Here is a 6,917-nt window from a genome sequence, read left to right as displayed (position 1 = left end):
AAAAGGAGAGGGTGAGGGACGGCGAGAAAGAGAGAGAAGAAAGGAGGAAATTTCAGATAGATAATCCTGGCACAAATAATGAAGAACTTTATAACAACAATATAACTGTATTTGGGTTGCTTTATAAAGTAATTGCCATTGCTGAATATTCCAATAGAGCGATAGAGCTTGTGTGCTCACTCATGAAGATCTATTGGTAGGTGATCACTGATCTGGAACTTCTGAAATTCCTCCCAACTCTGAGACATTGTTAGTGAGCAGGATTGTGACTGAGAAAAACAGGGTTTGGGAAAGAAAGAGCAAGAAAGCAAGGGAGAGAAAGGAAGAGGAGGAAAGGGGAATGAAAGGGAAACAGTTCTATCATGGAAACAGTTTCTCTGGCAGTAAAAAAACAACCAAGAAAACACTGAAGAAACTAAGGGAAAATAAGATCCATGGCAAGAGTATGAGCTCCTAAAGTAAGTTATAATATGCTAAAATATCTGCCTACACCTAAAAGGAACTTAACTGCATTTTAATCTTTTCCTAAAAGACAGTCCAACTCTGTTAGACAATTGGTATCCTATAGTTATAAATAATTTAAACCTAACAGTCGTTCATTTGTCACCTCTCATTTCTTCTATTATGTTACTTTTTTAATGAAAAAGACCTGCAATACATACACAGTGAAATTGGATAGGCTTTTCCAAAATGATAAAATAATAACTCTATTTTTTGGCCTAAACATTTAGCTATTTGTGCTCTACTCCTTCAGAAAATACTTCACTTTCATAGTAAGAGTCTTCAGAACCGAGTAATTTGAGCAGCATGCCCTTTACAGCAACATTCTGTGAATTCTACTATTTCCAAATAAAGTAGTATGCAGTTTTTCAGGACCACAGTGTTTTACTAAATTTATTTTCAGTGACTTGTTTATCCAAGAGCTTCCAATGAACACAATACTTTTTAGAAAGAAAGAGAAAAAAAAAGCATGCTTGTTAGTAAAATGTGAATGTATATAGAGCGATAATAAGTGAAAGCAGAATTTTATATTCACTCACTGTTAAGGGGGAAATTGTCACTATCTATTTGGTAAGTAATTGTTATCATTTCTCAAAAATGAGATGGTAACATAAATACAGATGTTATAGGAAACAGTATATATTTCAATGAAAAGTGTGTTGTTTCTCTCCACGTTAGCATGATGAGAATATTCTGAATGCCCTGAAGGAACCCTTTTTTTTTTTAAGAAAATGCAAACATCTACTAAAATTGGTTTTGAAATAATACAATTTGTTTGCTAATTGTATTATTGTATTTGCTAATTGTAGAGAAGAATTATCTTATTCAGATACACAAGAATGCCAAGTCCTAATTATAATGTATTTAATAGAATAAACTTGTTAATATCTACTTTTAGATCTAATACTCTCGCTGTTCTAAACAGGGAATCTAAAATTTGATAAGCAGTTGAGAGAAAGTGAGGGCCAACGTGGGCTTCAGTGGCTCAGAAAGAGTGGATACAAACACCTAAGTAGTCTAATTTATTGTATGCCTTTATGTAGTGTAGAAATCTGCCTTACAGTTTCATGTAGCCACAGAACAGAAATAGACAAACATTCTTTTAGCAAATTCTCTGGAAACAAAATTCTTCCAAGATATTTATTGATAGGAAAATATAATCTAAAAATTCTTCTGCCCAGCCCCTTGGCAGCATCCCAGTCTTCCATCTGCTCTGTGCAGCTGGACTCTTTTTGCTCTTGATTCCCAGGTTATTCTCTCAAGCATTAAAAGTCACCTAATAGACACTGAAACCATAATTTACAAGAACAAGGTGGAAAACAGTCTGTGTTTTTGTCTTTATTCTCCTATTGGAAATATGCAATAAGATAAAAATTTGTAAAAACTAAAATTTAAAAAAAAAAAACCTTCCTAACATTTTTTTCTCTTGACTAATGAAATTAGCTATGTTATTTTTTTTAAATTGGCATTTACTCTAAATGAAAGTAGACTAATAGTTGTAAAAAGAATTACTAGAAAAAACAAAGGCTTCAAATTGAGCTATAATAACTTTTTTGTCCAAAATAAAACTCTAAATCAAGAAAACAACCTCCAGATCTGTTGTTTTAGTAACTAGTAATCTTACTGTGAATATTTCCGTTGGTATTTGGAAAACATGAAACTTTGGCAGCTTTGCAGAAATACGTTTTCATTTGAATATAGAGGGAGTTATACTTATTAAGAATTTAATTTCAAAATTAGTGCTCACCATAAGTTAATTAGTGCCTATTTCATGTTTGGGAAAGATAAACTATCAAAGTTCTATGGAGATGTTTCATTTATATATACAGTATTCCAGAAATCAATGGGATACTCAAAAGATTAAACAGGAACATCCTTTACTTATGGAAAACAGGATAAAATAAATCTAAAATTACTTGTCATACATTGTTCTGAATGAGAATGGAATGACCTATGTTATCAGCTCTAATTGTGAATATAGACTTTTCAAGAGTATACCTTCCTCCCCATCTATTTCTAAGATCCGAGTAGTCCCAAACAGTTAATTCTGAAAATTCTTGAGTATGAAAAGAGGTGTTTGGCCAGAGGAGGTGCTATTTAAAATACTCAGGACATTAAGCTGATACCAACTACAAAAAAGCTACTATGCCTTAATATTAAACCCAAAATTCCCTGGTTCACTGGTACAAGGCTAATTTTACCCAGAATGTAGCCAAAAAGAAAAGTGATAGGTAAGAAAAAAAATGAACAAGCTTTCATTAAAGGCTATAAAACTCTCTGGCACAATTCCACAAAAGTTGATTATTGAATAACTTTAATAACAGACTTTAAAAAATCTGTTTCTTTTAAAAATCCGATCTTTTTTGGGGGGTGGAAGGGGGGTCCTGTGCATTGGGGAGGGGATAATTGCAAAGACATGAGAGAAGGGAAAGAAGATGAAAAGATACATTGACAAAGAAGGAGTAGGAGATTAGGAGTTCTGCAAGGCATAGTTCATGCAAAGCCCACTATCCTCAGAGAATGGCTCCTATAGGACTACAGGTTTTTCTAGATTTCTCAAGCTTTGTCCTTGCTGACAGCAAGCAAGTCTGGGAAAGGATGTTTAAAGTACATGGTAAGCAACAGCCTGGCTATTCCACTAACAAGCCCGTGGACTCCTCAGGTCACCTAAAACTTGCGAAAGCTATTCCGTGGCCGAAGAGTGTCAAAAATTACTAAATTTTACAGTCCTGAGATGGAATCAAGAAGTCCCGAATCTCTGTTTGTCCAGCTATAATTATTCAAACAGTCCTTCCTTTGTTAGGAAAGCGCAGGAGACTGGAAGGTAGCCAGGGCCTAGCAGTTGCTTCTTGATACTCTCTTACTGAGATATATGTATCTCTCAAATAATACTAACATTGTATTGAAAACTTGCTATTAATTGGTGGTAACTAGTTCTTCTGAAAATATTACATGGCAAACAAATATCCTTAAACTTAATTTCAAAAATCCCTGGAGTTTCTGACAAATTGGTATTATAATTCTGAGATTTCAGCATGTGTTTGTAAATGGACAGCTGGAGCTTAAATTTCCCCATTCACATAAAGAATTATTTTGACAATGTCTTATGCAATGGTTCTCAGCCCAGAAAAGGGGGAAAAGGCAATTTTGGTCTACAGGGAACATTTGGCAATGTCTGGAAACATTTTTGGTTGTCATGACTGGGGAGTGCTATTGGCATCTAGTGGAGGAAAAGCCAGGGATGCTGCTAAACATCTTGCAATGCATAAGACAGCCCCCACAACAAAGAAGGATCTTGTCCAAAATATCAATAGTGTCGAGGCTGAGAAACTCTGGTCTAATCTCAATGCTTTAAATAATGGTGAAATCAAGAGTCATTATTATGTTCATTAATAACCAGTTTGCGCAAAGGCAATTTGAAAAACAGACCCTTTGTAAAATTGTAGTTCCCTATGAAACTACATAGAGAAAAGAAATGATGCATTTATCATTTGTAAAAAAAGGGGGGAAAAGATATTTTTATTCCTAAAATCATTCACATAATATTTTCAATGAACCAGAAAAGTAACCCTCTTTTTTAGACACTAAGCTGAGAATATTAAGGAACAAAATAGTTATAAACTATCCTACTCACAAATACTAATCTATTATCAAGTTGTTGTTCTTCAAATATATGGATATGCCATTTGAAAACTAGCCCTCTTGTCAGAAGCTATGATAACAGCCAGAAGATAAATACACTAGTATAGATTTATTATGAAATTTTTTTAGTTCTTTTGATCATTGGGCAATGTTTTAAACAATTAAAGAAGGCTTACTGGAGAGTAAGCCTGTGGTCTGGGAGATACTAGAGTGTGCTCAGCCATTTAGCTCCAACTAACCTCCTCTCTTCTCCCTTCCTGGAAGATCTTCCCTCCAGTTAGAGCAGTGGTTCCCAACCTTTTGGCATCAGGGACTGGTACCCCTATCAGAACCTAATGCCTGATGATCTGAGCTGGAGCTGAAGCAGTGATGCTAGTGCTGGGAAGCGGCTGCAAATACTGATGAAGCTTCACTAGCTCACCTGCCGCTCACCTCCTGCTGTGCGGCCTGGTTCCTAACAGGCCATGGACTGGTACCCATCCATGACCCAGAGGTTGGGGACCCCTGGATTAGTGGACACAGGATGCCATTTGCTATGATAATCACTGTTTTAAACTCCTTGCAAACAATAGTAGTTAAGATTTTCCGAACATTTACTAATAGGAGAAGAAAAATCATTTTGATACCTCCTCTCAAAAACTGTATGTACTAAAATGATGAAATGGACAAGAATTTCATCAAAATAAGAACCTCACACAGACCCAACCTACTGGAAGTGGGGCAGGGTGCTCAATAAAAAATTTATAAATGAATGAATTCATGCATGCATCCTACTCTTAAGTCGTATGCTACATAGAACAAACCTAGATGGGTTTCTTTTAACTTAGGTTTTAGAGACATTTTTTCATGGATAGCTATCATATTACAAATAAATCTTTAAGCTGTCTCATTAAGACCATGTTAATTTCACCTATCTTGGCCTCCTACCCCCACTGCCTGATGGTGGGGGGTGGGCAATTACTTGTAAAAACTATTGCAAATATGTTACTAACCCCATTGGAAATAGAAATATGCTCAGGCAAAAAAAAAAACAACAACAAAAAACAAAAAACGAAAAAAAACAGGAAAGAAGTCCTAATACTAGATTTTCCATCAGCACTACAGGAATGACTTTCTTCTTTGAATGAAATGTCTTAAAATCTGGAGTTATAATTTTAAGAAAAACAAATTTTTAGTTAGCCGTAAACTCACTTATTTTCCATGTCCTGGTAATCGATATTACAGATTTCCTTAAGGATTAAGGTCTTCTATTCACTTTGATATAAACAGTTGTTGGGCAAAAACTCTAGAAGAGTTCTAACTTTCAGAGTCAGCCTGTCCAGGTGAATGGAGGAGGTAGAGAAGGACAGAAAAAACAATAAGCAGAATGTCTAAGTCATCACTTTGGAATTAATTGAACATAAAATTGGGAGAGAAAAGTAAGAAAGAAGAAATAAGAAAGAAGGGAAAGGGCAAGATGGGCCATCTCTAGATAAGGAGGGGCATGAGATCTAAGTGCGACACTATACAGTGTTCCAACACTGTCATCCATACGCAGTAGTAGCAGTAGGTAAGTTTTGCTTAATTAGAAATACTGAGTTTGGGGTCCAAAATACTTGTCCAATTCAGGCCCTGCTCTTTTTTTGTAATTGTTATTGTTTCAAAAGTAGCCTTTTTTTCCTTCAGAAGAGGTAATTCTTCAAATCGAGTTCACAAAAGGGGGGGTTGATGTGTGCAGCTAGTTACAACTGCACTGTATTCAGCACCACCTAACTGCGTTCCTACCATGTCTTAGGCTATGATCAAGCTACAGGCCCTCCTCAAGTCTAAGACCCATTATTTAGCTTTTGGCAAGTTTTCACTAAGTCCTTTTCCTCCCCCTATACACATCTAACTCCAACAGCCCTTACACCCTTTATGAACATGCAAACCACTCCCTTCTAAAAGCTTTTGAGTGAGTAGTGAGCAAGCTGGTTCATCTATTGCAGTGTGGCTTTATGCTGAGAGTTTGTTTACATGGTTCCTGAAAGGCCGTGGCAGATGTGAGTGCACCTTAGAAGATATCAGAAGTCTTTGAATAGGGTCTGATTCAAAGGAAATTCGAGTTATAATTTAGAAGAAAAAGAATCAGACCTCCCTTCCTAGTCTGAAGGCACAAACTCCTACAACAGGGGACTCACTTACCCAGCTCCATATCCTCACCGCGCTTCCACACACTGCGCAGTGTTATAGCCGAATCGCTGATAAACTGCTGAGTGCCCTGGCACTTGCGGAGTCGCCTGGCAGTCAGGTGTGTCATAGCTCCTTATCTCACAGGGCAGCAGAAACAACGCAGATTAGAAGCATACTCTGTGTTAGGGACTATGTGACAGTTTTACACGAATTAACTCTTAATTCTCATGCGATAGCTCTGTGAAGGAGGTACTATTATTGCTCCCATTTTATAAGGTGGAAACTGAGGTTCCCAGATGGTCTGTAGCACACACCGTAAACCGTAGGGCCAAGAGGAGAAGACAGACCCTCTGATTCTATACCCCTGGCTCTTAACCACCAACCTGCCTCCTTCCAGTAAGTCCATCATCCCTGGGACAACCTGCCAGCTCTTAAGCAGCACAGTTCTAGGCGTCTAGCGATGTGACCCAGGCCTCTGTGGGGCGAATACTGGTCCTCGTCCCCGTGACACGCTTCGCCCGGCTAGCAGGCCCGGGCTGTGCCTAGTTGGGACGATTTCCTGTGCTCTTGGCCAGGGGGGCTGGCGGGGACCCGGCCCGGCGGCGGAGCGCGCGGGACCGGAG

The 6,917-nt window shown here is 37.7% G+C and overlaps 1 long non-coding RNA gene across 1 annotated transcript in view; it reads right to left on the bottom strand.

Annotated features, from left to right (window-relative positions):
- Positions 1–6,911, bottom strand: part of LOC112478703 — a 22,837-nt gene extending 15,926 nt beyond the window's left edge. The window contains exon 1 of the long non-coding RNA XR_003045950.1: positions 6,307–6,911. This is a non-coding gene — a long non-coding RNA (uncharacterized LOC112478703). The remainder of the gene's footprint in view (positions 1–6,306) is intronic.
- Between the last annotated feature and the right edge of the window lie 6 nt (positions 6,912–6,917).

Source organism: Pteropus alecto, unplaced genomic scaffold (assembly GCF_000325575.1).
Source record: "Pteropus alecto unplaced genomic scaffold, ASM32557v1 scaffold22, whole genome shotgun sequence".
NCBI lineage: Eukaryota > Metazoa > Chordata > Mammalia > Chiroptera > Pteropodidae > Pteropus > Pteropus alecto.
The sequence above is the reverse complement of the archived record's forward strand: the minus strand, read 5'-3'. Positions and strand labels throughout refer to the sequence as shown.